This window comes from Anabrus simplex, chromosome 1 (assembly GCF_040414725.1).
Source record: "Anabrus simplex isolate iqAnaSimp1 chromosome 1, ASM4041472v1, whole genome shotgun sequence".
In the NCBI taxonomy this organism is placed as follows: Eukaryota; Metazoa; Arthropoda; class Insecta; order Orthoptera; family Tettigoniidae; genus Anabrus; species Anabrus simplex.
The window spans coordinates 228,669,923-228,680,315 of NC_090265.1; the positions used below are offsets into that span (position 1 = coordinate 228,669,923).

General features: G+C 43.9%; 5 non-coding genes across 5 annotated transcripts; all 5 read right to left on the reverse strand.

Annotated features, from left to right (window-relative positions):
* Nucleotides 1–262: 262 nt before the first annotated feature.
* On the reverse strand, nucleotides 263–335 carry TRNAM-CAU (transfer RNA methionine (anticodon CAU)). Its single transcript has one exon. It is a non-coding gene; the product is annotated as a tRNA-Met (tRNA).
* Nucleotides 336–1,773: 1,438 nt separating this feature from the next.
* On the reverse strand, nucleotides 1,774–1,846 carry TRNAM-CAU (transfer RNA methionine (anticodon CAU)). Its single transcript has one exon. It is a non-coding gene; the product is annotated as a tRNA-Met (tRNA).
* Nucleotides 1,847–2,054: 208 nt separating this feature from the next.
* On the reverse strand, nucleotides 2,055–2,127 carry TRNAM-CAU (transfer RNA methionine (anticodon CAU)). The gene has a single exon. It is a non-coding gene; the product is annotated as a tRNA-Met (tRNA).
* A 2,194-nt stretch (nucleotides 2,128–4,321) lies between these two features.
* On the reverse strand, nucleotides 4,322–4,394 carry TRNAM-CAU (transfer RNA methionine (anticodon CAU)). Its single transcript has one exon. It is a non-coding gene; the product is annotated as a tRNA-Met (tRNA).
* Nucleotides 4,395–6,361: 1,967 nt separating this feature from the next.
* Nucleotides 6,362–6,433, reverse strand: TRNAC-GCA (transfer RNA cysteine (anticodon GCA)). Its single transcript has one exon. It is a non-coding gene; the product is annotated as a tRNA-Cys (tRNA).
* Nucleotides 6,434–10,393: the final 3,960 nt, after the last annotated feature.

Genomic DNA, 10,393 nt, shown 5'->3' on the forward strand with positions numbered 1-10,393 from the left:
AGTTGACCTACCGAGGCTGAGTGGACCCCGTTCCAGCCCTCGTACCACTTTTCAAATTTCGTGGCAGAGCCGGGAATCGAACCCGGGCCTCCGGGGGTGGCAGCTAATCACGCTAACCACTACACCACAGAGGCGGACTCAATAATCGTATACAATGCAGAATACTATAGCGAAGCACGGGTACCTTTGCTAGTATCCTTATAAGCTAAACCTCTGAAGCTGTAGATCCCTTGTCATGAAGTAATTAGACAAGAAAAATCTATGCCCCGGGTGAGGATCGAACTCACGACCTTAAGATTATGAGACTTACGCGCTGCCTACTGCGCTACCGAGGCTAGGAACGACGTAGCGATTGCCCACTGAATTCATCATGGCGAACCTTAGAATATTTTTGTTATGTAAATTATTTTCTATAAAGTCCGCCTCCGTGGTGTAGTGGTTAGCGTGATTAGCTGCCACCCCCGGAGGCCCGGGTTCGATTCCCGGCTCTGCCACGAAATTTGAAAAGTGGTACGAGGGCTGGAACGGGGTCCACTCAGGCTCGGGAGGTCAACTGAGTAGAGGTAGGTTCGATTCCCACCTCAGCCATCCTGGAAGTTGTTTTCCGTGGTTTCCCACTTCTCCTCCAGGCGAATGCCGGGATGGTACCTAACTTAAGGCCACGGCCGCTTCCTTCCCTCTTCGTTGCCTATCCCTTCCAATCTTCCCATCCCTTCACAAGGCCCCTGTTCAGCATAGCAGGTGAGGCCGCCTGGGCGAGGTACTGGTCATACTCCAGAGTTGTATCCAACGACCAAGAGTCTGAAGCTCCAGGACACTGCCCTTGAGGCGGTAGAGGTGGGATCCCTCGCTAAGTCCGAGGGAAAAACCGAACCTGGAGGGTAAACAGATGATGATGATGATGATGATGATGATTTTCTATAAATCGTACGTAGTTTGTTGACGCTGTTGTTTAGTCCATGAAAATGAAATGAAATGAATATACAAGATTGACACAATCTCTTTCTAGATACCGGCACTAATAGCATCGATATGATTCACATAAAACGTTCCCGTTAATAGAAGACACGTTCCGTTTAGATACGATTATCATACTCGTCGTTTTTCTAAGAGAAGCAGTCTGGCTTTCACCAAGGCAGTCACGCTTCTAATCCCGGCTGTTGCATGCGAGATTTTTAAAATAACCCTGACCTTTGTTGTTTCTACGTAAAACTGGATATCATATGGCTGTGATCACGATATCAATAGTCAAATAAAACTACAACGTCTGAAGAGGTATTTTAGGTTTTGGTGGCGTTGACGACTTCAGAAAATAGTAATTTTTATTCGAAGAAATACTGACTATTTTCCCCAGTTTCTGGAGGCCGAAACTGCTAGGAAGGAATATTGTTGTTATGTTCTTCTTCTACTTCTTGTTCTTTATCTCCAGGGTCGATTTTTTCCTCAGACTCAGACCTCAAGGGCAGTGTCCTGGAGCTTCAGACTCTGGGTCGGGGAATACAAGTGGGGAGGATGACCAGTACCTTGCCCAGGCGGCCTCACCTGCTATACTGAACAGGGGCCTTGTAAGGTGATGGGAAAATAGGAAGGATTAGGTACCATCCCAGGGTGGCAGCTAATCACACTACACCACAGTGGCAGACCTTAGAACTCTTCAATCGTGAAATAATCAGAGTTTCGCCCCAAGTGTTCTCTTCAGCTGGAGTTCCACAACTTTCCAAGGCATCAACACCAGGCCTCAAACTCACGAAGTAGTTACAGAGGAAAAGGTCATGCCCCGGGTGAGGATCGAACTCACGACCTTAAGATTATGAGACTTACGCGCTGCCTACTGCGCTACCGAGGCCTCGAAATTACGACGCTTTCCAAGTTTATATATCAGCCATGACGTTACTGCTTTTTCTTCCCCATTGTTTTTCTTGCATTTATATTTCTACTGATGTGAAATAATCAGAGTTTCGCCCCAAGTGTACTCTTCAGCTGGAGTTCCACACCATTCCAAGGCATCAACAGCAGGCCTCAAACTCACGAAGTAGTTACAGAGGAAAAGGTCATGCTCCGGGTGAGGATCGAACTCACGACCTTAAGATTATGAGACTTACGCGCTGCCTACTGCGCTACCGAGGCCTCGAAATTACGACGCTTTCAAAGTTTATATATCAGCCATGACGTTACTGCTTTTTCTTCCCCATTGTTTTTTTGCATTTTTATTTCTACTGATGTCCGCCTCTGTGGTGTAGTGGTTAGCGTGATTAGCTGCCACCCCCGAAGCTCCGGGTTCGATTCCCGGCTCTGCCACGAAATTGGAAAAGTGGTACGAGGCCTGGAACGGGGTCCACTCAGCCTCGGGAGGTCAACTGAGTAGAGGTGTGTTCGATTCCCACCTCAGCCATCCTGGAAGTGGTTTTCCGTGGTTTCCCACTTCTCCTCCAGGCGAATGCCGGGATGGTACCTAACTTAAGGCCACGGCCGCTTCCTTCCCTCTTCCTTGCCTATCCCTTCCAATCTTCCCATCCCTCCACAAGGCCCCTGTTCAGCATAGCAGGTGAGTCCGCCTGGGCGAGGTACTGGTCATACTCCCCAGTTGTATCCCCCGACCAAGAGTCTGAAGCTCCAGGACACTGCCCTTGAGGCGGTAGAGGTGGGATCCCTCGCTAAGTCCGAGGGAAAAACCGAACCTGGAGGGTAAACAGATACAGATGATGATGATGATGATGAAGATGATGATGATGATTTTCTATAAATCGTACGTAGTTTGTTGACGCTGTTGTTTAGTCCATGAAAATGAAATGAAATGAATATACAAGATTGACACAATCTCTTTCTAGATACCGGCACTAATAGCATCGATATGATTCACATATTGACGTTCCCGTTAATAGAAGACACGTTCCGTTTAGTGTACGATTATCCTACTCGTCGTTTTTCTAAGAGAAGCAGTCTGGCTTTCACCAAGGCAGTCACGCTTATAATCCCAGCTATTGCATGCGAGACCTTTGTTGTTTCTACGTAAAACTGGACATCATATGGCTGTGATCACGATATCAACAGTCAAATAAAACTACAACGTCTGAAGAGGTATTTTAGGTTTTGGTGGCGTTGACGACTTCAGAATATAGTAATTTTTATTCGAAGAAATACTGACTATTTTCCCCAGTTTCTGGAGGCCGAAGCTGCTAGGAGGGAATATTGTTGTTATGTTCTTCTTCTACTTCTTGTTCTTTATCTCCAGGGTCGACTTTTTCCTCAGACTCAGACCTCAAGGACAGTGTCCTGGAGCATCAGAATCTGGGTCGGGGAATACAAGTGCGGAGGATGACCAGTACCTTGCCCAGGCTGCCTCACCTGCTATACTGAACAGGGGCCTTGCAAGGTGATGGGAAGAGTGGAAGGATTAGGTACCATCCCAGGGTGGCAGCTAATCACACTACACCACAGTGGCAGACCTTAGAGAACTTTTCAATCGTGAAATAATCAGTGTTTCGCACCAAGTGGCCTCAAACTCACGAAGTAGTTACAGAGGAAAAAGTCATGCCACGGGTGAGGATCGAACTCACGACCTTAAGATTATGAGACTTACGCGCTGCCTACTGCGCAACCGAGGCCTCGAAATTACGACGCTTTCCAAGTTTATATATCAGCCATGACGTTACTGCTTTTTCTTCTCCATTGTTTTTTTTGCATTTTTATTTCTACTGATGTCCGCCTCTGTGGTGTAGTGGTTAGCGTGATTAGCTGCCACCCCTGGAGCTCCGGGTTCGATTCCCGGCTCTGCCACGAAATTTGAAAACTGGTACGAGGGCTGGAACGGGGTCCACTCAGGCTCGGGAGGTCAACTGAGTAGAGTTGGGTTCGATTCCCACCTCAGCCATCCTGGAAGTGGTTTTCCGTGGTTTCCCACTTCTCCTCCAGGCGAATGCCGGGATGGTACCTAACTTAAGGCCACGGCCGCTTCCTTCCCTCTTCCTTGCCTATCCCTTCCAATCTTCCCATCCCTTCACAAGGTCCCTGTTCAGCATAGCAGGTGAGGCCGCCTGGGCGCGGTACTGGTCATACTCCCCAGTTGTATCCCCCGACCAAGAGTCTGAAGCTCCAGGACACTGCCCTTGAGGCGGTAGAGGTGGGATCCGTCGCTAAGTCCGAGGGAAAAACCTAACCTGGAGGGTAAACAGATACAGATGATGATGATGATGATGATTTCTACTGATGTGAATTAATCAGAGTTTCGCCCCAAGTGTTCTCTTCAGCTGGAGTTCCACACCTTTCCAAGGCATCAACAGCAGGCCTCAAACTCACGAAGTAGTTACAGAGGAAAAAGTCATGCCCCGGGTGAGGATCGAACTCACGACCTTAAGATTATGAGACTTACGCGCTGCCTACTGCGCTACCGAGGCCTCGAAATTACGACGCTTTCAAAGTTTATATATCAGCCATGACGTTACTGCTTTTTCTTCTCCGTTGGTTTTTTTGCATTTTTATTTCTACTGATGTCCGCCTCTGTGGTGTAGTGGTTAGCGTGATTAGCTGCCACCCCGGGGCTCTGGGTTCGATTCCGGGCTCTGCCACGAAATTTGAAAAGTGGTACGAGGGCTGGAACTGGATCCACTCAGCCTCGGGAGGTCAACTAACTAGAGGTGGGTTCGATTCCCACCTCAGCCATCCTCGGAGTGGTTTTCCGTGGTTTCCCACTTCTCCTCCAGGCGATTGCCGGGATGGTACCTAACTTAAGGCCACGGCCGCTTCCTTCCCTGTTCCTTGCCTATCCCATCCGATCTTCCCATCCTTCCAAAAGGCCCCTCTTCAGCATAGCAGGTGAGGCCGCCTGGGTGAGGTAGCCTACTGGTCATTCTCCCCAGGTGTATCCCACGACCAAGAGTTTGAACTCCAGGACACTGCCCTTGAGGCGGTAGAGGTGGGGTCCCTCGCTGAGTCCAAAAATACTAATAATGGTGTACTGATGTCGTATAAAATTTGAAAAGAGGTAAGGGGCCTGGAACTGGGTCCACTTAACCTCGGATGATCAATATTGTAAAAGGTAAAGCCCCCGGTTGCCAGTTTTATCCCCAAACCAAAGTCTCACTCTCCGGGTTACTGCTCTTGTAGCGGTAGAGATGGGAATTTTCGCTGAGTCCGAGGGGAAAAAACCAACCATGGACGGTAAATGGATTAAGAATAAATAAATAAATAAATAAATAAATAAATACATAAATAAATAAATAAGTAAATAAATAAGTAAATCGTACATCTTCCGTAAGTGCGGAGGCCGCCCTGATGAACAGAATGTACTAAAAAGTGTTAAAAACTGAAGGTACGGTATTTCAAAGACCATACTTTTAAAAATATATTTATTTCTCTCTTCTTCTTCTTTAACTGTTTACCCTCCAGGGTCAGATTTTCCCTCGGGCTCAGCGAGGGATCCCATCACTACCGCCTCAAGTGCAATGTCCTGGAGCCTCAGACTCTGGGTCGGGGATACAACTGGGGAGGGTGACCAGTACCTCGCCCAGGCAGCCTCACCTGTTATGCTGAACAGCGAGAGACAAGGAAGAGGGAAGGAAGCGGCCGTGGCCTTAAGTTATGTACCATCCCGGCATTTGCTGGAGGCGAAGTGGGAAACCACGGAAAACCACTTCCAGGATGGCTAAGGTTGGAATCGAACCCACCTCTACTCAGTTGACCTCCCGAGGCTGAGTGAACCACGTTCCAACTATCGTACCACTTTTCCAATTTCGTAGCTGAGCCGGGAATCGAACCCGGGCCTCCGGGGGTGCCAGCTAAGCACACTAACCACTACACTACAGAGGCGGACTTTATTTCTCTCGATTATTATAAATATTTTATTTATGGAACACTTCGTGGGGTGAAATTTGCACTTTCTAATTTCTCACTGAGTGATTATAGCTATGATTGTATTTTGGGGTTAATTTCAACCATCTCTAGAAATGTTGACTTTCGTTGAAATAGGAAACCTTGTAAAATACTTCACACTGTGCAGAACATGGTATCCGCAGGATACTCCTAATTGTGATGAGTAAAAGTTGGATTGAACAAATATTACTGAAAGACAAATTTACTTGCGCAATGCTTTCTCCTCTCCTCGCATTTTATACTGGGAATGTTACTGTTTACGTCTACCTTTCAATAGATTTCGCGTGAAGGTGAAAATGCTTGGGGCACACCCGAGTTTGAACCGGGGTACTCTCGATGTGCAGTCGAATGCTCTACCACTGAGCTATACCCCCACTGACAGAGAGTTGTATTTGTGCCGTAGAATTTATTTTCTCGCAGAGTATTGTGCTAGGAACGATACAGTTCACCTTTCTCGACATTTCTATAGTTTTCACAAAAAATTGAAAACTTCAGGGGGCACCCGGGTTTGAACCGGGGACCTCTCGATCTGCAGTCGAATGCTCTACCACTGAGCTATACCCCCTTGCGGTTCAAATTACTTCTCTTTGTACAATCTAAACTTCATTAGATAAGAGTGTCGCCCAACAGATAAAGTCTATTGACTTCATTTACAAACGTATTATAATGGTAACTGAAACAACAATGCACATCACGTACTGTATTTGGGTAAGAATCTCATACAGTTGGTGCCTGCTAAAAGTACATCATTTCCCCCCTTTCACGTATAATTATTATCCTCGAAGATCAGATCATGTAGAATCTATTGGTAATGATTATTGTTCATTCTCGTAGGTAGGTGATAAAAGACGTCCACGGGATTCCCTGCATATCATAAGAGCCTTTCAATAATAATAATAATAATAATAATAATAATAATAATAATAATAATAATAATAACGTCCGCCTCTGTGGTGTAGTGGTTAGCGTGATTAGCTGCCACCCCGCAGGCCCGGGTTCGATTCCCGGCTCTGCCACGAAATTTGAAAAGTGGAAGTGGTTTTCCGTGGTTTCCCACTTCTCCTCCAGGCAAATGCCGGGATGCTACCTAAAGTAAGGCCACGGCCCGGCTGCTTCCTACCCACTTCCTTGCATATCCATTCCAAGCTTCCCATCCCCCACAATGACCCTGTTAGCATAGTGGTGAGGTTGCCAGGGAGAGGTACAGGTCCTCCCGACATGTACCCCGGACCAAATGTCTCACACTCCAGGACGGTGCTCTTGAGGCGGTAGAGGTGGGATCCCTCGCTGAGTCCGGGGGGAAATCCGAACCTGGAGCGTGAACGCTAAAAAAATTACAAAATTGTTATTTGATTTTTCTTTTATTTATACTTTAGGCACCTTTATCTTATAAATAAAGTTGTAGGGGTCCGCTGTCTGTAATTTCGTTTGTTAATTTGGCTAATTTTTCAGATATTTATCCGAATCGGTAGTTTTTACTTTTCGTGTCTGTTTGTCTGTTTGTTTGTCTGTTCCACCATCACGGCAAAACGGCTGGATAGATTTCAAACTTCATATTTGGAGTATACTCACCCCAAGGAAGGTTTCTATATGCATTTCATTTTAAAATCTTTGATTAGACGGGGGTTTATAGGAAAACCAGAACGGTTTTCCTCCCTTTTCTCTTATACTACTGATTTCCTCCCGTAAACTCCGTGGACCGTATGTGAAACGTCTCTTCATTATAAACAACTTTCGTTATGTTCATAATCTACCTTACTATTCGAATGACGGAGAAATTTACTATTTTCTGCGGGTATCATGCTCTGCATTGAGTGACCGACAGACCGACAACGAACCTACAGGTTACCATGGCAACGTCTCTGACTGCTTGCCAGCAGGAAAGTAACGTATTGCCATTTTCCTCATCATACCTTTAAATTCATGGTTGTTCCTTCTGCGGGATATTGACGGAATATAGTCGGAGTTTATAACCGTCCTCGAATAGCTTAAGTAATAACACCGTTAGTCATCTTGTCTGTTGACCTAAGAATGCCTGCGCCTAACTTTCTCCTCTGTTACCTCTTTCTTATATCCATAACTCACACCAGCATAATTTATTGAGGGGCATTTGATTTTCCAATACATTCACTTGGTATTTACATATTTGTCGTCATTCGGCTGTCCTCAGTTTTAATCCATTTTCTATTAATTTCAACTTTCCTTACTGAATTACTTTCTTCCTTAATTACACTGTATGTATTCGAGTGCTAATCCCGAAAGCTTGACACTCTTTCCTTTGAGGAAATATTCTAAGCTATGCAAATGTATAACTTTCGGCCCCGGAAAATATCGAAATATGGATGCAATTTTAACGACGGTGCACACCTTCGTTTCGGGATAATTGGTGGCTAATCTGTAAGTCTTATCACAGATCAGAAAGCACAATCGCCTTTCATTTTGGAGAGATCTACAACTTTGGTCCTATGACTTTTTATCGTATTTCTATTCCTTATACGTTAAATAGAGCTGTATTTCTCGATTTCAAGTTAATTTTCTACTTTCACACGTATATGTTAACATTAATTTGGCACACTTATAGGAAAGATAGAATCATGACATTCGGCACGCACATTGGCATGACCAGTGGCAATGTGATAGCCAAATTTTATGATTTTGTCTGTCACATGAGTATCACAAATATAAAGTAGTATGCGAAAACTGTACAAAATTTCACACCCAATGATTCTAACTCAATATAAACCATAAATATAAGAGATACGAGAAGATGTCATAGGACCAACCATTAGAACACTGAAAGAGGCGTCTGATGGTGAGGTCCGTTTGCAGATATGTCGCAGAGTTTCAAAGCAGTAACTCTCGAAATAAAGGTCTGCACTTCTAGACTGTGTCTGTACATTGACTATTTTGGTGACATTTCTGTACAGTTATCCGTTTCAGGTGTAATAATGACCTTCTGCATATTTTTAGCTTTGGTGTCTGTTTTTATATTTGTCTGTTTGTCTCTTTGTCTATAACTTGGAAACTACTGGATATATTTCCACCAAAATTCATATTTAGAATCCACCTGGCCTTGAATAGGTTTCAGGGCAAATATTGTTTCTAAATCCCTGAAATGACTGGGGGTTTTATACGAAACCGAAACCGTGATTTTGCACTCCCACAAAATATACACAACCAAACTTAATAGAAATTTACCTGCCTTAATGGAAATTATTTTTTAAACCTTTTTTTTCATATGCATCATTTCGGTAAGAGGATTTATAAGGGAGATATCATTAACCGGACTTAACTTAAGAACGGGCGCGTGTTGAGCGTATTTCTTACAACTTGAAAACTATTGAAGATATTTGAACCAAATTTTATATTTAGCGTCCACCTTTCCAAAGGTAGATTTTAATGGTCAATAACATTTTCTGTTCCTGGAATGGACTGGCGGTTTATAGGGAACCGAAATGGTGAATTTACTCTTCCACAATATATACAGTACATGACCAACCTGACTGGAAATCGACCAAATTTGTTGGAAATCCATTTCTAAAAATTTTTCATGTGTTTTATTCGACAGAAAGATTAATAAGGGAGATATCATGAATGGTCGGTTTTGCAGGGTAAGTCCAGCAGACATAGACGTGGAGTAGATTCCTTATCTATCTATATAAGTAAAATCCTAACGACTGTGTGCCTGTACGTTGACTATTTTAGCGAAATGTTCGTACAGCTACGCGTTTAGGGGGTAATAATAACCATCTGCATGATTTTTTGGTTTAGGTTCCTGAAAGTCCTAATTTTAACCCTCATCGCCCAAAATGCACATTGCGGCATAATCTGCCAGACGAACAAGAAAACAGAAATTTGGCAAAATTATACGTTTTAGCCTGTAACGGACAGAACATTTCCAAGAGCTTTAAATTTTTCACGTTTTTCCCCGAAGAATATCGAAATATGGAGGCAGTTTTAATGATGGTGCAGATCTTTCTGAAGTCCTATCACATAAGGGAAGGCCAATCTCCGTTCAATTTGGAGTGATCTACAACCTTGGTCTTATGACTTTTTGTTGTACCTGTATCCTTTTTACGTTTGATTTTTGTCTATTTCTCGATGTTACGTAAATTTGGACTTTTCACATGCATAATTCATACTTTCAATCACTTATAAGAAAGATAGAATCATCAAACACTACACGAAAATTGGCCCACTCAGTAGCCATATGTGAGCCAAATGCTATGTATGTAGCTGTCATATAATTATCTGAAAAGTAATGCATTGTGAGATAATTATACAAAAATTTTACCCTATTCAACGTTTCTAACTCTATCTGACCTATGAATAAATCAGATATCATGCGACCAGCCATTTAGACCGCTAAATCTGACGTCTAATGGTACAATCCTTTGTCGATATGACGTACCGTTTTGCAGCAGTCAATCTGTAAATGAAGGTCTGCAATATTTTAAGCATGTATACACTTTCGTATGTCGATCTATATATTATATTCACTGATGTCGTCTTGTAGCGGTCGAGA